At 36.4% G+C, this 23,110-nt stretch overlaps 8 non-coding genes across 8 annotated transcripts; all 8 read right to left on the bottom strand.

Moving 5' to 3' along the window:
- Positions 1-263: 263 nt before the first annotated feature.
- TRNAG-GCC lies at positions 264-334 on the bottom strand. Its single transcript has one exon. It is a non-coding gene; the product is annotated as a tRNA-Gly (tRNA).
- Positions 335-1,579: 1,245 nt separating this feature from the next.
- Positions 1,580-1,650, bottom strand: TRNAG-GCC. The gene has a single exon. It is a non-coding gene; the product is annotated as a tRNA-Gly (tRNA).
- Positions 1,651-2,517: 867 nt separating this feature from the next.
- TRNAG-ACC lies at positions 2,518-2,588 on the bottom strand. Its single transcript has one exon. It is a non-coding gene; the product is annotated as a tRNA-Gly (tRNA).
- A 2,782-nt stretch (positions 2,589-5,370) lies between these two features.
- On the bottom strand, positions 5,371-5,441 carry TRNAG-GCC. The gene has a single exon. It is a non-coding gene; the product is annotated as a tRNA-Gly (tRNA).
- A 4,162-nt stretch (positions 5,442-9,603) lies between these two features.
- TRNAG-GCC lies at positions 9,604-9,674 on the bottom strand. The gene has a single exon. It is a non-coding gene; the product is annotated as a tRNA-Gly (tRNA).
- A 3,641-nt stretch (positions 9,675-13,315) lies between these two features.
- Positions 13,316-13,386, bottom strand: TRNAG-GCC. Its single transcript has one exon. It is a non-coding gene; the product is annotated as a tRNA-Gly (tRNA).
- A 1,665-nt stretch (positions 13,387-15,051) lies between these two features.
- Positions 15,052-15,122, bottom strand: TRNAG-GCC. Its single transcript has one exon. It is a non-coding gene; the product is annotated as a tRNA-Gly (tRNA).
- Positions 15,123-21,485: 6,363 nt separating this feature from the next.
- TRNAG-GCC lies at positions 21,486-21,556 on the bottom strand. The gene has a single exon. It is a non-coding gene; the product is annotated as a tRNA-Gly (tRNA).
- Positions 21,557-23,110: the final 1,554 nt, after the last annotated feature.

Genomic DNA, 23,110 nt, shown 5'->3' with positions numbered 1-23,110 from the left:
TCAGGCACTCGTCCTGGAAGAACGAAGGTAGTCGGTTCTGACTGCAAAAAGACACTTTATCAAGTAGGTGACGGGCGGGAAAAGACACTTTATCAAGTAGGTGACGGGCACCCGCACTCTACAATCAGTGTGTCCCTGATCGAGTAAGAATGGGCATTCAATCTCTTTAGAGAGAGTGTCCTTAACCAGGTACTCAGCTAGCTAGCACAACTTTTGTCGTCAATTAATTGAGTGCACCAGTCGGGAGTCGTCAATTAATTGAATGCACCAGCCGGGAATTGAACCCGGGTCTGTACCGTGGCAGGGTACTATTCTACCACTAGACCACTGGTGCTTCTTTTTTTAAACCACTGAATTACTTATACTTTGTAGTGGCGTATTACCAAAAGTTCTCTAAATCAATAGACTATCAAAATATTGTCAAGATAAACCTGTCCTATCAAGAAATTTAGGAGAATTACCATCGTATTTTCAAATGACAACAGATGAATGATCAACATAATCAAGTTTTACAGTAAAATATTTAAATAGATAAAATCATATTAAGCCAAAGATCAGTGCCAAGTTATTATCAAAATGTGTGACAAAAGAAAATAGAGAAGAATGTCTTATCATCAAGAGTGCAAGAAGATAAAAATGCAAAAATGAAAAAAAAAAAAAAAAAAAAAAAGAAACAGACCAAAATAAAGAAATTTTATCTTATTATACTACTTCTTAGACTTTTGTAAAAAGTAGAAGTGATTTTTTAATAATCTCTTATGAGATATCTTCTACGCATTTTTTTCCTATATATGATATTAAATAATGGAAATTTTATATACACACAAAAATAAGAGCCTTGCGAGAATGATAACATAAATGAATACTTTTGAAATTCTTTTTTAGGCACAAAACAAACGTACTCAATCAAAATGAACAAACAAATGAAATCGAACACAAGTTTGTATATCATGCGATAGATACCGCCATCCGGCACTCGGCCTGGAAGAACGAAGGTAGTCGGTTCTGATTGCAAAAAGACACTTATCAAGTAGGTAACGGGCACCCGGGCTCTACAGTCAGTGTGTCCTTGATCGAATACGAATGGGCAATCAGTCTATATAGTCAGAGTGTCCGTAACTAGGTACTCAGCTAGCCCGCACAACTTTTGTTTATGGGCAATCAGTCTATATAGTCAGAGTGTCCGTGTCCTTGATCGAATACGAATGGGCAATCAGTCTATATAGTCAGAGTGTCCTTAAATAGGTACTCAGCTAGCCCGCACAACTTTTGTTTATGGGCAATCAGTCTATATAGTCAGAGTGTCCGTGTCCTTGATCGAATACGAATGGGCAATCAGTCTATATAATCAGAGTGTCCTTAAATAGGTACTCAGCTAGCCCGCACAACTTTTGTTTATGGGCAATCAGTCTATATAGTCAGAGTGTCCTTAACTAGGTACTCAGCATCGAATACGAATGGGCAATCAGTCTATATAATCAGAGTGTCCTTAACTAGGTACTCAGCTAGCCCGCACAACTTTTGTTTCAATTAATTGAGTGCAACAGCTGGGAATCGCTTTTGTCGTCAATTAATTGAGTGCACCAGTCCGGAATCGAACCCGGGTCTGTACCGTGGCAGGGTACTATTCTACCACTAGACCACTAGTGCTTCTTTTTTTAAACCACTAAATTACTTATACTTCGTAGTGGTGTAGTACCAAAAGTTCTCTAAATCAATAGACTATCAAAATATTGTCAAAATGAACCTGTCCTATCAAGAAATTTAGGAGAATTACCAGTGTATTATTCAAATGACTACAGATTAATGATCAATACTTTCAAGTTTTACAGTAAAATATTTAAATAGATACAATCATATTATGCAAAAGATCAGTGACAAGGTTTATCAAAAGGTGTGACAAAAGAAAAAAGAATGAATGTCTTATCATCAAGAGTGCAAGAAGATAAAAATGCAAAAATGAAAAAAAAAAAAAAAAAAAAAAAAAACACAGACCAGAATAAAGAAATTTTATCTTATTATACATCTTTTTAGGCTTTTGTAAAAAGTAGAAGTGATTTTTTAATATTCTCTTATGACATACCTTCTACGCATTTTTTTCCTATATATGATATTAAATAATGGAATTTTGATATACACCCCAAAATAAGAGCCATGCGAGAATGATAACATAAATGAATACTTTTGAAATACTTTTTTAGGCACAAAATAATCGTACTCAATCAAAATGAACAAACAAATGAAACCGAACACAAGTTTGTATATCATGTGATAGATACCCCCATCCGGCCCTCGGCCTGGAAGACCCCCATCCGGCCCTCGGCCTGGAAGAACGGAGGTGTCGCTTCTGACTGCTAAAAGACACTTAGCAAAGTAGGTGACGAGCACCCGGGTGACCTGGCTCTACAGTCAGTGTGTCCCTGATTAAGTACGATTGGGCAATAAGTCTCTATAGTCGGAGTGTCCTTAACCAGGTACTCATCTTGCCCGCATAGCTTTTGTCGTCAATTAATTATGTGCACCAGCCGGGAATTGAACCCGGGTCTGTACCGTGGTAGGGTACTATTCTACCACTAGACCACTGGTGCTTCTTTTTTTGAACCACTGAAATACTTATACTTCGTAGTGGCGTATTACCAAAAGTTCTCTAAATCAATAGACTACCAAATATTGTCAAGATAAACCTGTCCTATCAAGAAATTAAGGAGAATTACCATCGTATTATTCAAATGACTACAGATGAATGATCAACATAATCAAGTTTTATAGTAAAATATTTAAATAGATAAAATCATATTAAGCCAAAGATCAGTGACAAGTTATTATCAAAAGGTGTGACAAAAGAAAATAGAGAAGAATGTCTTATCATCAAGAGTGCAAGAATATAAAAATGCAAAAATGAAAAAAAAAATAGACCAAAATAAAGAAATTTTATCTTATTATACTACTTTTTAGACTTTTGTAAAAAGTAGAAGTGATTTCTTAATAATCTCTTATGACTTATCTTCTACGCATTTTTTTCCTATATATGATATTAAATAATGGAAATTTTATATACACACCAAAATAAGAGCCATGCGAGAATGATAACATAAATGAATACTTTTGAAATTCTTTTTTAGGCACAAAACAAACGTACTCAATCAAAATGAACAAACAAATGAAATCGAACACAAGTTTGTATATCATGTGATAGATACCCCCATCCGACACTCGGACTGGAAGAACGGAGGTAGTCGGTTCTGACTTCTAAAAGGCACTTAGCAAGTAGGTGACCTGGCACTACAGTCAGTGTGTCCTTGATCGAGTACGAATGGGGAATCAGTCTCTATAGTCAGATTGTCCTTAAAACCAGGTCGTCAATTTTCAGTTTCAATCTCTATAGTCAGAGTGTCCTTAAAACCAAGTCGTCAGTTTTCAGTTTCAATCTCTATAGTCAGAGTGTCCTTAACCAAGAACTCAGCTAGCCCGCAAAACTTTTGTCGTCAATTAATTGAGTGCATCAGCCGAGAGTTGTCAATTAATTAAGTGCCCCAGTCGAGAACCGAACTCGGGTCTATACCGTGGCAGGGTACTATTCTACCACTAGACCACTGGTGCTTCTTTTTTTAAACCACTGAATTACTTATACTTCGTAATGGCGTAGTACCAAAAGTTTTCTAAACCAATATACTATCTAAATATTGTCAAGATGAACCTGTCCTATCAAGAAATTTAGGAGAATTACCAGTGAATTATTCAAATGACTACAGATTAATGATCAACATAATCAAGTTTTACAGTAAAATATTTAAATAGATAAAATCATATTATGCCAAAGATCAGTGACAAGTTATTATCAAAAGGTGTGACAAAAGAAAATAGAGAAGAATGTCTTATCATCAAGAGTGCAAGAAGATAAAAATGCAAAAATGAAAAAAAAATAGACCAAAATAAAGAAATTTTATCTTATTATACTACTTTTTAGACTTTTGTAAAAAGTAGACGTGATTTTTTAATAATCTCTTATGAGTTATCTTCTACGCATTTTTTTCCTATATATGATATTAAATAATGGAAATTTTATATACACACCAAAATAAGAGCCATGCGAGAATGATAACATAAATGAATACTTTTGAAATTCTTTTTTAGGCACAAAACAAACGTACTCAATCAAAATGAACAAACAAATGAAATCGAACACAAGTTTGTATATCATGTGATAGATACCCCCATCCGACACTCGGCCTGGAAGAACGGAGGTAGTCGGTTCTGACTTCTAAAAGGCACTTAGCAAGTAGGTGACCTGGCTCTACAGTCAGTGTGTCCCTGATCGAGTACGAATGGGGAATCAGTCTCTATAGTCAGATTGTCCTTAAAACCAGGTCGTCAATTTTCAGTTTTAATCTCTATAGTCAGAGTGTCCTTAAAACCAGGTCGTCAGTTTTCAGTTTCAATCTCTATAGTCAGAGTGTCCTTAACCAGGTACGCAGCTAACCCGCACAACTTTTGTCGTCAATTAATTGAGTGCATCAGCCGAGAGTTGTCAATTAATTAAGTGCCCCAGTCGAGAACCGAACTCGGGTCTATACCGTGGCAGGGTACTATTCTACCACTAGACCACTGGTGCTTCTTTTTTTAAACCACTGAATTACTTATACTTCGTAATGGCGTAGTACCAAAAGTTTTCTAAGCCAATATACTATCTAAATATTGTCAAGATGAACCTGTCCTATCAAGAAATTTAGGAGAATTGCCAGTGAATTATTCAAATGACTACAGATTAATGATCAACATAATCAAGTTTTACACTAAAATATTTAAATAGATGAAATCATATTAAGCCAAAGATCAGTGACAAGTTATTATCAAAAGGTGTGACAAAAGAAAAAAGAAAAGAATGTCTTATCATCAAGAGTGCAAGAAGATAAAAATGCAAAAATGATATGATAAAGTGCAAGTAGAAGTGATTTTTTAATAATCCCTTATGCCATACCTTCTACGCATTTTTTTCCTATATATGATATTAAATTATGGAATTTTTATATACACACCAAAATAAGAGCCATGCGAGAATGATAACATAAATGAATACTTTTGAAATTCTTTTTTAGGCACAAAATAAACATACTCAATCAAAATGAACAAACAAATGAAATCGAACACAAGTTTGTATATCATGTGATAGATACCCCCATCCGGCCCTAGTCCTGGAAGAACGGAGGTAGTCGCTTCTGACTGCTAAAAGACACTTAGCAAGTAGGTGACCTGGCTCTACAGTCAGTGTGTCCCTGATTGAGTACGAATGGGCAATAAATCTCTATAGTCGGAGTGTCCTTAACCAGGTACTCATCTAGCCCGCACAGCTTTTGTCGTCAATTAATTGTGTGCACCAGTCAGGAATTGAACCCGGGTCTGTACCGTGGCAGGGTACTATTCTACCACTAGACCACTGGTGCTTCTTTTTTTGAACCACTGAAATACTTATACTTCGTAGTGGCGTAGTACCAAAAGTTCTCTAAATCAATAGACTATCAAAATATTGTCAAGATGAATCTGTCCTATAAAGAAATTTAGGAGAATTACCATTATATTGTTCAAATGACTACAGATGAATGATAAACATAATCAAGTTTTACTGTAAAATATTTAAATAGATAAAATCATATTAAGCTAAAGATCAGTGACAAGTTATTATCAAAAGGTGTGACAACAGAAAATAGAGAAGAATGTCTTATCATCAAGAGTGCAAGAAGATAAAAAAAAAAAAAAAAAAAAAAAAAAAAAAAAAAAAAAAAAAACAGCCCAAAATAAAGAAATTTTATCTTATTATACTACTTTTTAGACTTTTGTAAAAAGTTGAAGTGATTTTTTAATAATCTCTTATGAGATATCTTCTACGCATTTTCTTACAATATATGATATTAAATAATTGAAATTTTATATACACACCAAAATAAGAGCCATGCGAGAATGATAACATAAATGAATACTTTTGAAATTCTTTTTTAGGCACAAAACAAACGTACTCAATCAAAATGAACAAACAAATGAAATCGAACACAAGTTTGAATATCATGCGATAGATACCCCCATCCGGCACTCGGCCTGGAAGAACGAAGGTAGTCGGTTCTGACTTCAAAAAGACACTTATCAAGTAGGTGACAGGCACCCGGGCTCTACAGTCAGTGTGTCCTTGATCGAGTACGAATGGGCAATCAGTCTCTATAGTCAGAGTGTAGTTAACCAGGTACTCAGCTAGCCAGCACTACTTTTGTCATCAATTAATTGAGTGCACCAGCCGGGAATCGAACCCGGGTCTGTACCGTGGCCGGGTACTATTCTACACCTAGACCACTGGTGCTTCTTTTTTTGAACCATTGAATTACTTATACTTCGTAGTGGCGTATTATCAAAAGTTCTCTAAATCAATAGACTATCAAAATATTGTCAAGATAAACCTGTCCTATCAAGAAATTTAGGAGAATTACCATCGTATTATTCAAATGACTACAGATGAATGATCAACATAATCAAGTTTTACAGTAAAATATTTAAATAGATAAAATCATATTAAGCCTAAGATTAGTGACAAGTTATTATCAAAAGGTGTGACAAAAGAAAATAGAGAAGAATGTCTTATCATCAAGAGTGCAAGAAGATAAAAATGCAAAAATGAAAAAAAAATAGACCAAAATAAAGAAATTTTATCTTATTATACTACTTTTTAGACTTTTGTAAAAAGTAGAAGTGATTTTTTAATAATCTCTTATGACTTATCTTCTACGCATTTTTTTCCTATATATGATATTAAATAATGGAAATTTTATATACACACCAAAATAAGAGCCATGCGAGAATGATAACATAAATGAATACTTTTGAAATTCTTTTTTAGGCACAAAACAAACGTACTCAATCAAAATGAACAAACAAATGAAATCGAACACAAGTTTGTATATCATGTGATAGATACCCCGATCCGACACTCGGCCTGGAAGAACGGAGGTAGTCGGTTCTGACTACTAAAAGACACTTAGCAAGTAGGTGACCTGGCTCTACAGTCAGTGTGTCCCTGATCGAGTACGAATGGGGAATCAGTCTCTATAGTCAGATTGTCCTTAACCAGGTCGTCAATTTTCAGTTTCAGTCTCTATAGTCAGAGTGTCCTTAACCAGGTACTCAGCTAGCCCGCACAACTTTTGTCGTCAATTAATTGAGTGCACCAGCCGAGAGTCGTCAATTAATTGAATGCACCATTCGGGAATCGAATCCGGGTCTGTACCGTGGCAGAGTATTATTCTACCACAAGACCACTGGTGCTTCTTTTTTTGAACCACTTAATTACTTATACTTCGTAGTGGCGTATTACCAAAAGTTCTCTAAATCAATAGACTATCAAAATATTGTCAAGATAAACCTGTCCTATCAAGAAATTTAGGAGAATTACCATTGTATTATTCAAATGACTACAGATGATTGATCAACATAATCAAGTTTTACAAAAAAATATTTAATTAGATAAAATCATATTAAACCAAAGATCAGTGATAAGTTATTATCAAAAGGTGTGACAAAAGAAAATAGAGAAGAATGTCTTATCATCAAGAGTGCAAGAAGATAAAAATACAAAAATGAAAAAAAAAAAAAAAAACAGACCAAAATAAAGAAATTTTATCTGATTATACTACTTTTTAGACTTTTGTAAAAAGTAGAAGTGATTTTTAAATAATCTCTTATGACATACCTTCTACGCATTTTTTTCCTATATATGATATTAAGTAATGGAATTTTTATATACACACAAAAATAAGAGCCATGCTAGAATGCGGCACTCGGCCTGGAAGAACGGAGGTAGTCGGTTGTGACTGCTAAAAGACACTTAGCAAGTAGGAGACGGGGACCCGGGTGACTTGAGTACGAATGGGCAATCAGTCTCTATAGTCGGAGTGTCCTTAACAGGTACTCAGCTCGCCCGCACAACTTTTGTCGTCAATTAATTGAGTGCACCAGCTGGGAATCGCTTTTGTCGTCAATTAATTGAGTGCACCAGTCAAGAATCGAACTCGGGTCTATACCGTGGCAGGGTACTATTCTACCACTAGACCACTTCGTAGTGGCGTAGTACCAAAAGTTCTCTAAATCAATAGACTATCAAAATATTGTCAAGATGAACCTGTCCTATCAAGAAATTTAGGAGAATTACCAGTCTATTATTCAAATGACTACAGATTAATGATCAACATAATCAAGTTTTACAGTAAAATATTTAAATAGATAAAATCATATTAAGCCAAAGATCAGTGACAGGTTATTATCAAAAGGTGTGACAAAAGAAAAAAGAAAAGAATGTCTTATCATTAAGAGTGCAAGAAGATAAAAATGCAAAAATGAAAAAAAAAAAAAAAAAAAAAAAAAGCACACCAAAATAAAGAAATTTTATCTAATTATAATGCTTTTTAGACTTTTGTAAAAATTAGAAGTGATTTTTTAATAATCTCTTATGACATACCTTCTACGCATTTTTTTCCTATATATGATATTAAATAATGGAATTTTTATATACACACCAAAATAAGAGCCATGCGAGAATGATAACATAAATGAATACTTTTGAAATTCTTTTTTAGGCACAAAATAAACATACTCAATCAAAATGAACAAACAAATGAAATCGAACACAAGTTTGTATATCATGTGATAGATACCCCCATCCGGCCCTAGGCCTGGAAGAACGGAGGTAGTCGCTTCTGACTGCTAAAAGACACTTAGCAAGTAGGTGACGGGCACCCGGGTGACCTGGCTCTACAGTCAGTGTGTCCCTGATTGAGTACGAATGGGCAATAAGTCTCTATAGTCGGAGTGTCCTTAACCAGGTACTCATCTAGCCCGCACAGCTTTTGTCAAATTATGAAATCGAACATAATCAAGTTTTACAGTAAAATATTTAAATAGATAAAATCATATTAAGCCAAAGATCAGTGACAAGTTATTATCTAAAGGTGTGACAAAAGAAAAAAGAAAAGAATGTCTTATCATCAAGAGTGCAAGAAGATAAAAATGCAAAAATGACAAAAAAAAAAAAAAAAAAAAAAAAAAAACACACCAAAATAACGAAATTTTCTCTTATTATACTACTTTTTAGACTTTTGTAAAAAGTAGAAGTGATTTTTTAATAATCTCTTGTGACATATCTTCTACGCATTTTTTTCCTATATATGATATTAAATAATGGAAATTTTATATACACACCAAAATAACATCCATGCGAGAATGATAACATAAATGAATACTTTTGAAATTCTTTTTTAGGAACAAAACAAACGCACTCAATCAAAATGAACAAACAAATGAAATCGAACACAAGTTTATATATCATGCCATAGATACCCCCATTCGGCACGCCTGGAAGAACGAAGGTAGTCGGTTCTGACTGCAAAAAGACACTTATCATGTAGGTGACGGGCACCCGGACTCTACAGTCAATGTGTCCCTGATTGAGTACGAATGGGCAATCAGTCTCTATAGAGAGAGTCTCCTTAACCAGGTACTCAACTAGCCCGCACAACTTTTGTCGTCAATTAATTGAGTGCACCATCCGGGAGTCGTCAATTAATTGAGTGCACCAGCCGGGAATCGAACCCGGGTCTGTACTGTGGCAGGGTACTATTCTACCATTAGACCACTGGTGCTTCTTTTTTTGAACCACTGAATTACTTAATCTTCGTAGTGGCGTATTACCAAAAGTTCTCTAAATCAATAGACTATCAAAATATTGTCAAGATAAATGATACGAGTATATCCACAGTAGAAGAAGGTGAAAATCAAGAATTGGGAGAAAGAAAAGAAACAACCCATGCTACTATGCCAAGGAGAAAACGAAGGAAACCGGCATGGATGGTTGATTACATTTGTTAGACTAATTTTATTCGTAATAGGATACATTAGTTTAGTCCTAATACATTATTATATCATATTAATTAGGAATCATAGTCCTAAGCATAATAGGAGTAACTTAGTATATAATCACCCTGCATGCTAGGGGGAAAGACATGCGAATTATTATTATCTTTTTCTTCTCTACTCTCATCTTCCTTCTCTAAAATCTCTCTCTCTCTATCTCTCCCTCTCTCTCTCTGATTTTTCCCCTCCCCTAATTCCATCTTTGGAGTCTGCACCCACTCAAAGCGGTGCCGGCTTGATACGGGTTCGTATCAATTGGTGCTTTCATTGCATCGAACTCATCTTTCTTGTTCTTTTACACACTCAAAACTGTAATCCTACTTCATTATGTCAGACAACCAATCCACATCAACAACTCGTCCTTGGGAGCAGGCAATTGCCGAATTTCAAAAAAATTATGATAGACAAACTGTTACAAATCACCAACTCATTCAACAACTCATTACCTCCGTGTCACGGTTGGAAACGATGGTAACAACAAATAAAAATGCAGCAGTGCAACCTCAAACACATGGAATTTTAGGGCCTCCACCTGATAATCATCTACAACCATCTTTGCAACTGGAGAGTGGCCAAGGGACTCAACGATTTCATATGAAACTTGAGTTACCTCGCTTTGATGGCTCAGACCCTCATGGTTGGATATTTAGAATTCAAGAATATTTTGATTTTTATGATACACCCGACACACAGCGATTGCGAATATCTGGATTCACAATGGAAGGGATTGCTTCTGGGTGGTATCAATGGATGAAAAGGAATGGAATGTTAACTACATGGAAGGAATTTTTACAGAATATCACAAAGCGGTTCGGCGAGTCTCGTTTTGAGGATTCCCAAGGAAAATTGTCAAAATTGACACAGCAAACCACAGAAGATCCAATCTTAGAAGAAGAAACCATAGTGCATGAGCAAGATGACATAATCGCAGGAGATATTTCCAGTCTAAACTCATTGGCAGGCCCGGTTAATCCCAGATCACTTAAACTTTTGGGAGAAGTTAATGGCCGAAAGTTACAGATTTTAATAGATAGTGGCAGCACCCACAACTTTGTGCAACCCAAAATTGCTGAGCAATTAAAGTTACATACTTTGAAGGTCACACTAAGTGGCACAACACTGAAGAGAAGCACATTATACCATCCACAGACTGACGGGCATACAGAAGTAATGAATCGAGTATTAGAGCAATACTTAAGGGCTTTTACTCACATCAAACCAACCAATTGGACGTCATACTTGGGATGGGCAGAATTTTGCGGCAATACAAGACCACCACCCACCTTAGCACTGTATACAAAAGACACACCAACAATGCAAGCACTAGATGAATTATTGTTGGATCATGACAGATTGATAAGGCCACTGAAACACAATCTTCGGGAAGCTCAGCATCGCATGGCCCAAAAAGCCAATGCCAAAAAAAGCAAAATGAAATTTCCAGTAGGAGATAAGGTTTGGCTTCGTCTACAACTATATAGACAGATATCAATAGCACGTAGAAACTCTAAACTAGCACGACGCTATTATGGTCAATTCAACATCTTGGAAAAAATATGGGAAGTTGCATACCGCCTCGAGCTACTACCACAAGCAAGAATTCATTCAGTATTCCATGTCTCACAACTCAAGAAACACATAGGAACTGAAGAAAATATAGAGGTCCAATTACCAGAACAAATTGTGGGTCGATCACCAATTTCAGCTCTACTAGCACTCTGTGGGGAACAGAATGTTCTAAAAAATGGAAAAATACAACGCCAAGTCTTAGTGCAATGGTTAGATAGTAGTCCAGAAAACGCCACTTGGGAAGCTGCCGAGGAAATGGAACGATGGTACCCGAATCTCCACCTTGAGGACAAGGTGGTCATCGAAAGGAAGGGGAGTGATACGAGTATATCCACAGTAGAAGAAGGTGAAAATCAAGAATTGGGAGAAAGAAAAGAAACAACCCATGCTACTATGCCAAGGAGAAAACGAAGGAAACCGGCATGGATGGTTGATTACATTTGTTAGACTAATTTTATTCGTAATAGGATACATTAGTTTAGTCCTAATACATTATTATATCATATTAATTAGGAATCATAGTCCTAAGCATAATAGGAGTAACTTAGTATATAATCACCCTGCATGCTAGGGGGAAAGACATGCGAATTATTATTATCTTTTTCTTCTCTACTCTCATCTTCCTTCTCTGAAATCTCTCTCTCTCTATCTCTCCCTCTCTCTCTCTTTGATTTTTCCCCTCCCCTAATTCCATCTTTGGAGTCTGCACCCACTCAAAGCGGTGCCGGCTTGATACGGGTTCGTATCAATAAACCTGTCCTATCAAGAAATTTAGGAGAATTACCATCGTATTATTCAAATGACTACAGATGAATGATCAACATAATCAAGTTTTACAGTAAAATATTTAAATAGATAAAATCATATTAAGCCAAAGATCAGTGACAAGTTATTATCAAACGGTGTGACAAAAGAAAATAGAGAAGAATGTCTTATCATCAAGAGTGCGAGAAGATAAAAATTCAAAAATGAAAAAAAAAAAAAAACGGACCAAAATAAAGAAATTTTATCTTATTATACTACTTTTTAGACTTTTGTAAAAAGTAGAAGTGATTTTTTAATAATCTCTTATGACATATCTTCTACGCATTTTTTTCCTATATATGATATTAAATAATGGAAATTTTATATACACATCAAAATAAGAGCCATGCGAGAATGATAACATAAATGAATACTTTTGAAAATCTTTTTTAGGAACAAAACAAACGTACTCAATCAAAATGAACAAACAAATGAAATCGAACACAAGTTTGTATATCACGTGATAGATACTCCCATCCGACACTCGGCCTGGAAGAACGGATGTAGTCGGTTCTGACTGCTAAAAGACACTTAGCAAGTAGGTGACCTGGCTCTACAGTCTGTGTATCCCTGATCGAGTACGAATGGGGAATCAGTCTCTATAGTCAGATTGTCCTTAACCAGGTACTCAGCTAGCCCGCACAACTTTTGTCGTCAATTTTCAGTTTCAGTCTCTATAGTGAGAGTGTCCTCAACTAGGTACTCAGCTAGCCCGCACAACTTTTGTCGTCAATTTTCAGTTTCAGTCTCTATAGTGAGAGTGTCCTCAACTAGGTACTCAGCTAGCCCGCACAACTTTTGTCGTCAATTTTCAGTTTCAGTCTCTATAGTCAGAGTGTCCTTAACCAGGTACTCAGCTGGCCCAACAACTTGTGTCGTCAATTTTCAGTTTTAGTCTCTATAGTCAGAGTGTCCTTAACCAGGTACTCATCTAGCCCGCACAACTTTTGTCGTCAATTAATAGTGTGCACCAGCCGGGAGTCGTCAATTAATTGAATGCACCAGCCGGGAATCGAACCCGGGTCTATACCGTGGCAGGGTACTATTCTAACACTAGACCACTGGTGCTTCTTTTTTTGAACCACTAAATTACTTATACTTCGTAGTGGCGTATTACCAAAAGTTCTCTAAATCAAAAGACTATCAAAATATTGTCAAGATAAACCTGTCCTATCAAGAAATTTAGGAGAATTACCATTGTATTATTCAAATGACTACAGATGATTGATCAACATAATCAAGTTTTACAGTAAAATATTTAAATAGATAAAATCATATTAAGCCAAAGATCAGTGACAAGTTATTATCAAAAGGTGTGACAAAAGAAAATAGAGAAGAATGTCTTATCATCAAGAGTTCAAGAAGATAAAAATGCAAAAATGAACAAAAAAAAAAAGCATACCAAAATATAGAAATTTTGTCTTATTATACTAATTTTTAGACTTTTGTAAAAAGTAGAAGTGATTTTTTAATAATCTCTTATGACATACCTTCTACGCATTTTTTTCCTATATATGATATTAAGTAATGGAATTTTTATATACACACAAAATAAGAGCCATGCGAGAATGATAACATAAATTAATAATTTTGAAATTCTTTTTTATATCATGTGATAGATACCCCCATCCGGCACTCGGCCTGGAAGAACGGAGGTCGTCGGTTCTGACTGCTAAAAAACACTTAGCAAGTAGGAGATGGGCACCCAGGTGACCTGCTCTACAGTCAGTGTGTCCCTGATCGAGTGCGAATGGGCAATCAGTCTCTATAGTCGGAGTGTCCTTAACCAGGTACTCAGCTAACCCGCACAGCTTTTGTCGTCAATTAATTGAGTGCACCAGTCGGGAATCGAACTCGGGTCTGTACCGTGGCAGGATACTATTCTTCCACTAGACCACAGGTGCTTCTTTTTTTAAAGCACTGAATTACTTATACTTCGTTGTGGCGTAGTACCAAAAGTTCTCTAAATCAATAGACTATCAAAATATTGTCAAGATGAACCCATCCTATCAAGAAATTTAGGAGAATTACCAGTGTATTATTCAAATGACTACAGATTAATGATCAACATAATCAAGTTTTACAGTAAAATATTTAAATAGATAAAATCATATTAAGCCAAAGATCAGTGACAAGTGATTATCAAAAGGTGTGACAACAGAAAATAGAGAAGAATGTCTTATCATCAAGAGTGCAAGAAGATAAAAAAAAAAATAAAAAAAATAAAAAAAATAAAAAAAACAGCCCAAAATAAAGAAATTTTATCTTATTATACTACTTTTTAGACTTTTGTAAAAAGTTGAAGTGATTTTTTAATAATCTCTTATGAGATATCTTCTACGCATTTTTTTACTATATATGATATTAAATAATGGAAATTTTATATACACACCAAAATAAGAGCCATGCGAGAATGATAACATAAATGAATACTTTTGAAATTCTTTTTTAGGCACAAAACAAACGTACTCAATCAAAATGAACAAACAAACGAAATCGAACACAAGTTTGAATATCATGCGATAGATACCCCCATCCGGCACTCGGCCTGGAAGAACGAAGGTAGTCGGTTCTGACTTCAAAAAGACACTTATCAAGTAGGTGACAGGCACCCGGGCTCTACAGTCAGTGTGTCCTCGATCGAGTACGAATGGGCAATCAGTCTCTATAGTCAGAGTGTCCTTAACCAGGTACTCAGCTAGCCAGCACTACTTTTGTCATCAATTAATTGAGTGCACCAGCCGGGAATCGAACCCGGGTCTGTACCGTGGCAGGGTACTATTCTACCACTAGACCACTTGTGCTTCTTTTTTTGAACCACTGAATTACATATACTTCGTAGTGGCGTATTACCAAAAGTTCTCTAAATCAATAGACTATCAAAATATTGTAAAGATAAACCTGTCCTATCAAGAAATTTAGGAGAATTACCATCGTATTATTCAAATGACTACAGATGAATGATCAACATAACTAAGTTTTACAGTAAAATATTTAAATAGATAAAATCATATTAAGCCTAAGATCAGTGACAAGTTATTATCAAAAGGTGTGACAAAAGAAAATAGAGAAGAATGTCTTATCATCAAGAGTGCAAGAAGATAAAAATGCAAAAATGAAAAAAAAAATAGACCAAAATAAAGAAATTTTATCTTATTATACTACTTTTTAGACTTTTGTAAAAAGTAGACGTGATTTTTTAATAATCTCTTATGACTTATCTTCTACGCATTTTTTTCCTATATATGATATTAAATAATGGAAATTTTATATACACACCAAAATAAGAGCCATGCGAGAATGATAACATAAATGAATACTTTTGAAATTCTTTTTTAGGCACAAAACAAACGTACTCAATCAAAATGAACAAACAAATGAAATCGAACACAAGTTTGTATATCATGTGATAGATACCCCGATCCGACACTCGGCCTGGAAGTACGGAGGTAGTCGATTCTGACTACTAAAAGACACTTAGCAAGTAGGTGACCTGGCTCTACAGTCAGTGTGTCCCTGATCGAGTACGAATGGGGATTCAGTCTCTATAGTCAGATTGTCCTTAACCAGGTCGTCAATTTTCAGTTTCAGTCTCTATAGTCAGAGTGTCCTTAACCAGGTACTCAGCTAGCCCGCACAACTTTTGTCGTCAATTAATTGAGTGCACCAGCCGAGAGTCGTCAATTAATTGAATGCACCATTCGGGAATCGAATCCGGGTCTGTACCGTGGCAGAGTACTATTCTACCACTAGACCACTGGTGCTTCTTTTTTTGAACCACTTAATTACTTATACTTCGTAGTGGCGTATTACCAAAAGTTCTCTAAATCAATAGACTATCAAAATATTGTCAAGATAAACCTGTCCTATCAAGAAATTTAGGAGAATTACCATCGTATTATTCAAATGACTACAGATGAATGATCAACATAATCAAGTTTTACAGTAAAATATTTAAATAGATAAAATCATATTAAGCCAAAGATCAGTGACAAGTTTTTATCAAACGGTGTGACAAAAGAAAATAGAGAAGAATGTCTTATCATCAAGAGTGCGAGAAGATAAAAATTCAAAAATGAAAAAAAAAAAAAAGGACCAAAATAAAGAAATTTTATCTTATTATACTACTTTTTAGACTTTTGTAAAAAGTAGAAGTGATTTTTTAATAATCTCTTATGACATATCTTCTACGCATTTTTTTCCTATATAAGATATTAAATAATGGAAATTTTATATACACATCAAAATAAGAGCCATGCGAGAATGATAACATAAATGAATACTTTTGAAAATCTTTTTTAGGCACAAAACAAACGTACTCAATCAAAATGAACAAACAAATGAAATCGAACACAAGTTTGTATATCACGTGATAGATACTCCCATCCGACACTCGGCCTGGAAGAACGGAGGTAGTCGGTTCTGACTGCTAAAAGACACTTAGCAAGTAGGTGACCTGGCTCTACAGTCTGTGTATCCCTAGTCGAGTACGAATGGGGAATCAGTCTCTATAGTCAGATTGTCCTTAACCAGGTACTCAGCTAGCCCGCACAACTTTTGTCGTCAATTTTCAGTTTCAGTCTCTATAGACAGAGTGTCCTTAACCAGGTACTCAGCTAGCCCTCACAACTTTTGTCGTCAATTTTCAGTTTTATCCAGGTACTCATATTAGGACTCTATGTATATGAGTCTGTTTAGAACTTCTTATCCTTGTCACACTGTGACTCTCTACTTCTTATCATTGTCACACTGTGACTCTCTATTCTATATATTCACATCATCTGATCTCATTGTAATTAAGTTCAGAAAATATAATACAATCAGTTCTCATCTGGTATCAGTTTGCTAGGGTTTTGTGATTCATAAAATTAAGAAGATGCAGCGCTGCGATGGCAACCTTAATTACCGTGGAGGTCAGCAACGTGGCTTCGATGATCCGTGTCAAATCTGTAAAGGTTTCGGCCACACAGGAGTCAATTGTTTTTGGCGCTATGATGATCCGTGTCAAATTTGTAAACGTTTTGGTCACACGGGAGCCAATTGTTTTTGGCGCTATGATGATCCGTGTCAAATTTGCAAACGTTTTGGTCACACGGGAGCCAATTGTTTTTGGCGCTATAAAGATCCGTGTCAAATTTGCAAAAGTTTCGGTCACACGGGAGTCAACTGTTTTCGGCGATATTCAGGGGCTCCGGGTTCTCAGGCTAATTTGGTGTTTCAGAATGGTTTAGTTGCTAAAACCTCGTCAAATTCTCATACTTGGGTTCCGGACACTGGAGCCACAAATCATGCAACTCCGAACATCGCTGCCCTTTCTACATCGGAGAAGTACACTGGTAATGACACTTTACGTGTCGGTGACGGTATGGGTTTATCTATTAGTCATGTTGGCCATGCCTCTTTTAATACCCTTTCTAGATCATTTACATTGTCTGATATACTTCACGTTCCGCGTTTGTCTAATTCTTTATTATCTGTTCAGAAGTTTGCATCCGATAATAAAGTCTTTTTTGAGTTTCACCCCTCCTTTTTTGTTGTAAAAGATATCAATACCAAGGAAATACTTCTTCAGGGCAATAGTTCGGGGGAACTATACACACTTTCATTACCTAGTTCGTCTCCGTCAGCGTTTATTTCCGCTCGTGCCTCGGCTTCCACTTGGCACAATCGTCTAGGTCATCCTCATAACCGTGTTCTTAGCCATATACTTCGTTCTTGTTTGGTTAGTGGGTCTCGTGATAATATTCGTTGTCATAATTCTTTATGCAATGCGTGTCAATTAGGCAAATCTGGCCGTTTTCCCCTCCCCCGTGTTGCTTCCTCTAGTTCTCAAGTCCTAGATCTTATTTACACAGACATTTGGGGTCCTGCGCCCACTTTATCTACTTCTGGCTTCCGTTATTTTGTGATCTTTGTGGATGACTATTCCCGTTATACATGGTTCTTTCCTATGAAATTAAAGTCTGATCTTTATGTCATCTTTGATAAATTTCGTACTCTTGTTGAACGGTCCTTTAATTGAAAAATAAAGGCCATTCAGTCTGATTTAGGTGCTGAGTACAAAAAGTTGCATTCTTTGTTTGTTCAATTAGGAATTCAACATAGACAATCCTGTGCCTATACACATGAACAGAATGGTCGTGTTGAACGAAAACATCGTCACATTGTTGAAACTGGTCTGGCTCTTCTAGCTCATGCCTCTGTTCCTTTGAAATTTTGGGATTTTGCCTTTGAGACTGCTGTCTATTTAATTAACAGAATGCCATCTTCTGTATTAAATAACTCCAGTCCTCATCTCCTGTTACATAAATCCCCTCCTTCCTATCTTTTTCTTCGTGTCTTTGGGTGTTTATGCTACCCTCATCTTCGACCATATAATCGTCATAAGATGTCATACAGGTCTTCTCCATGTGTCTTCCTAGGTTATCCTGAGTCCTTTAGGGGGTACAGATGCATGGACTTACATACTAATAAGATTTACACATGCAGGCATGTCAGATTTGATGAAGAAGTTTTCCCCTTTGCTACTAAAACTTCTTTGCAGGATCTATCTACTCCGTTTTCTGGACCTTGGGTGGAATCTGTTCTCAGTCACAGCACACCTATTCCTGCCGTGTCCAATGATGAGCTGCCAGAACCGCCGCTACCTGCTTCATTCGAACCAGCCGTGGATCCTGGACAGGCTGCCTCGTCGGGTGATCCTGTGGAGCCTGTTGCTCGCCGGCGAGGCCGTCCACGTGGGCGGTCCATCAGGCCCAATGTCCGTACTCACTCTATGGCCACTCGCAGCAACGCAGATGCTCCTCTTTTTGCTCTAGCAGCTCAAGTACATCCCACGGAACCCACATGTTACTCTCAAGCTGTCAAATATCCTGAGTGGCGTGAAGCCATGGACCAAGAATTCAATGCTCTCCTGCATAACCACACATGGTCTCTAGTTCCACCCACTGCAGGTATGAATATTATTGGCTGTAAATGGGTGTTTCGTACGAAGAGAAAGGCTGATGGTGCTATTGAAAGGCATAAAGCCAGGCTGGTTGCGAAAGGTTTTAATCAGGTTCCAGGTCAGGACTTCTTCGACACTTTTAGTCCAGTGGTAAAGCCTACGACTGTAAGACTCCTTCTATCTCTAGCTTTATCATCTGGGTGGTCTATCAAACAGCTAGATGTTCATAATGCTTTTCTGAATGGTAATCTGGCTGAAATAGTTTATATGAAGCAACCCCCTGGTTATATTGATGCTAACTTCCCGAATCATGTTTGTTTGTTAAAAAGATCTCTGTATGGGTTAAAACAAGCTCCCAGAGCTTGGTTTAATCGACTACATACGTTCTTACTATCGGTTGGCTTTCAAGCATCCAAGACAGATGTCTCTCTGTTCTGTTACTCTAAAGACTCTGCTTTGGTTTATCTATTGGTGTACGTGGATGACATTCTTGTAATGGGAAGTGATCAAGGTATTATGTCTCAGCTCTTGTCCAAACTGTCTGCTACATTCAAAATCAGAGATCTTGGTGAACCAAATTTTTTTCTGGGTATTGAAACAGTTAAGAGTGACAATGGGATTATTTTATCTCAACAACGGTATATGAATGATATTTTAAAACGGGCTGGAATGTCTGAATGCAAACCCCTTTCTACACCTATCTCTGTCTCGAAAACTGTCCCCTTCAATTCAGATCTATATGATGATCCCACACAGTACAGGAGTCTAGCTGGAGCACTGCAATATCTCACTGTCACACGACCTGACCTATCCTTTGCAGTTAATCAGTTATGCCAGCATATGCATGCCCCCACCATATCACACTCGGAGCAGCTCAAACGGGTACTCAGGTATGTTAAGGGAACAGTTGATCATGGTTTACGCATACGACGGTGCTCATCTAGAGACATTCATGCTTTCTCTGATTCTGATTGGGCTGGTTGTCCTGACGATCGAAAATCCACGAGTGGTTTTGCTGTTTTCTTGGGGAGTAATCTTATATCGTGGGTTTGCAAGAAACAGAGAACTGTTGCCAGGTCATCCACTGAGGCTGAATACAAAGCTCTTGCAGATGTTTGTGCTGAGGTTCTATGGATTATGTCATTATTGCGTGAGATACAGATTCCGGGTATTTCCATTCCAAAATTATGGTGTGATAATCTAGGAGCTACATATATGAGTGCCAATCCAATCTTTCATGCGCGCACCAAGCATGTGGAGATTGATTATCATTTTGTTCGTGATCGAGTAGCTTCGGGCGATATCCAAGTCAACTTCATCTCCACAAAGGATCAACTTGCTGATATCTTCACCAAAGCTCTGCCTGGACCTAGATTTTCTTCCTTAAGGGACAAGCTACAGGTTACTAGTATACACTGTGCTTGAGGGGGAGTATTAGGACTCTATGTATATGAGTCTGTTTAGAACTTCTTATCCTTGTCACACTGTGACTCTCTACTTCTTATCATTGTCACACTGTGACTCTCTATTCTATATATTCACATCATCTGATCTCATTGTAATTAAGTTCAGAAAATATAATACAATCAGTTCTCATCACTCAGCTAGCCCGCACAACTTTTGTCATCAATTTTCAGTTTCAGTCTCTACACACAGAGTTTCCTTAACCAGGTACTCAGCTAGCCCTCACAACTTTTGTCATCAATTTTCAGTTTCAGTCTCTATAGACAGAGTGTCCTTAACCAGGTACTCAGCAAGCCCTCACAACTTTTGTCGTCAATTTTAAGTTTTAACCAGGTACTCAGCTAGCCCGCACAACTATTGTCATCAATTTTCAGTTTCAGTCTCTATAGACAGAGTGTCCTTAACCAGGTACTCAGCTAGCCCTCAAAACTTTTGTCATCAATTTTCAGTTTTAACCAGGTACTCAGCTAGCCCGCACAACTTTTGTCGTCAATTTTCAGTTTCAGTCTCTATAGTGAGAGTTTCCTCAACTAGGTACTCAGCTAGCCCGCACAACTTTTGTCGTCAATTTTCAGTTTCAGTCTCTATAGTCAGAGTGTCCTTAACCAGGTACTCAGCTGGCCCAACAACTTTTGTCGTCAATTTTCAGTTTTAGTCTCTATATTCAGAGTGTCCTTAACCAGGTACTCATCTAGCCCGCACAACTTTTGTCGTCAATTAATAATGTGCACCAGCCGTGAGTCGTCAATTAATTGAATGCACCAGCCGGGAATCGAACCCGGGTCTGTACCGTGGCAGGGTACTATTCTATCACTAGACCACTGGTGCTTCTTTTTTTGAACCACTAAATTACTAATACTTCGTAGTGGCGTATTACCAAAAGTTCTCTAAATCAAAAGACTATCAAAATATTGTCAAGATAAACCTGTCCTATCAAGAAATTTAGGAGAATTACCATTGTATTATTCAAATGACTACAGATGATTGATCAACATAATCAAGTTTTACAGTAAAATATTTAAATAGATAAAATCATATTAAGCCAAAGATCAGTGACAAGTTATTATCAAAAGGTGTGACAAAAGAAAATAGAGAAGAATGTCTTATCATCAAGAGTTCAAGAAGATAAAAATGCAAAAATGAACAAAAAAAAAAAAACATACCAAAATAAAGAAATTTTGTCATATTATACTAATTTTTAGACTTTTGTAAAAAGTAGAAGTGATTTTTTAATAATCTCTTATGACATACCTTCTATGCATTTTTTTCCTATATATGATATTAAGTAATGGAATTTTTATATACACACAAAATAAGAGCCATGCGAGAATGATAACATAAATTAATACTTTTGAAATTCTTTTTTTATATCATGTGATAGATACCCCCATCCGGCACTCGGCCTGGAAGAACGGAGGTCGTCGGTTCTGACTGCAAAAAAACACTTAGCAAGTAGGAGATGGGAACCCGGGTGACCTGGCTCTACAGTCAGTGTGTCCCTGATTGAGTGCGAATGGGCAATCAGTCTCTATAGTCGGAGTGTCCTTAACCAGGTACTCAGCTAACCCGCACAACTTTTGTCGTCAATTAATTGAGTGCACCAATCGGGAATCAAACTCGGGTCTGTACCGTCGCAGGATACTATTCTTCCACTAGACCACTGGTGCTTCTTTTTTTAAACCACTGAATTACTTATACTTCGTTGTGGCGTAGTACCAAAAGTTCTCTAAATCAATAGACTATCAAAATATTGTCAAGATGAACCCATCCTATCAAGAAATTTAGGAGAATTACCAGTGTATTATTCAAATGACTACAGATTAATGATCAACATAATCAAGTTTGACAGTAAAATATTTAAATAGATAAAATCATATTAAGCCAAAGATCAGTGACAAGTTATTATCAAAAGGTGTGAAAAAAAGAAAAAAAGAAAAGAATGTCTTATTATCAAGAGTGCAAGAAGATAAAAATGCAAAAATGAGAAAAAAAAAAAAAACACAGACCAAAATAACGAAATTTTATCTTATTATACTACTTTTTAGACTTTTGTAAAAAGTAGAAGTGATTTTTTAAAAATCTCTTATGACATACCTTCTACACATTTTTTTCCTATATATGATATTAAATAATGGAATTTTTATATACACACCAAAATAAGAGCCATGCAAGAATGATAACATAAATGTATACTTTTGAAATTCTTTTTTAGGCACAAAATAAACGTACTTAATCAAAATGAACAACCAAATGAAATCGAACACAAGTTTGTATATCATGTGATAAATACCCCCATCTGGCCCTCGGCCTGGAAGAACGGAGGTAGTCGCTTCTGACTGCTAAAAGACACTTAGCTAGTAGGTGACCTGGCTCTACAGTCAT

This window comes from Ipomoea nil, unplaced genomic scaffold (genome assembly GCF_001879475.1).
Source record: "Ipomoea nil cultivar Tokyo-kokei standard unplaced genomic scaffold, Asagao_1.1 scaffold3400, whole genome shotgun sequence".
NCBI classification, from domain to species: Eukaryota; Viridiplantae; Streptophyta; class Magnoliopsida; order Solanales; family Convolvulaceae; genus Ipomoea; species Ipomoea nil.
Note: the sequence above shows the minus strand (reverse complement) of the source record. Positions and strands in the feature narration are given on the sequence as shown.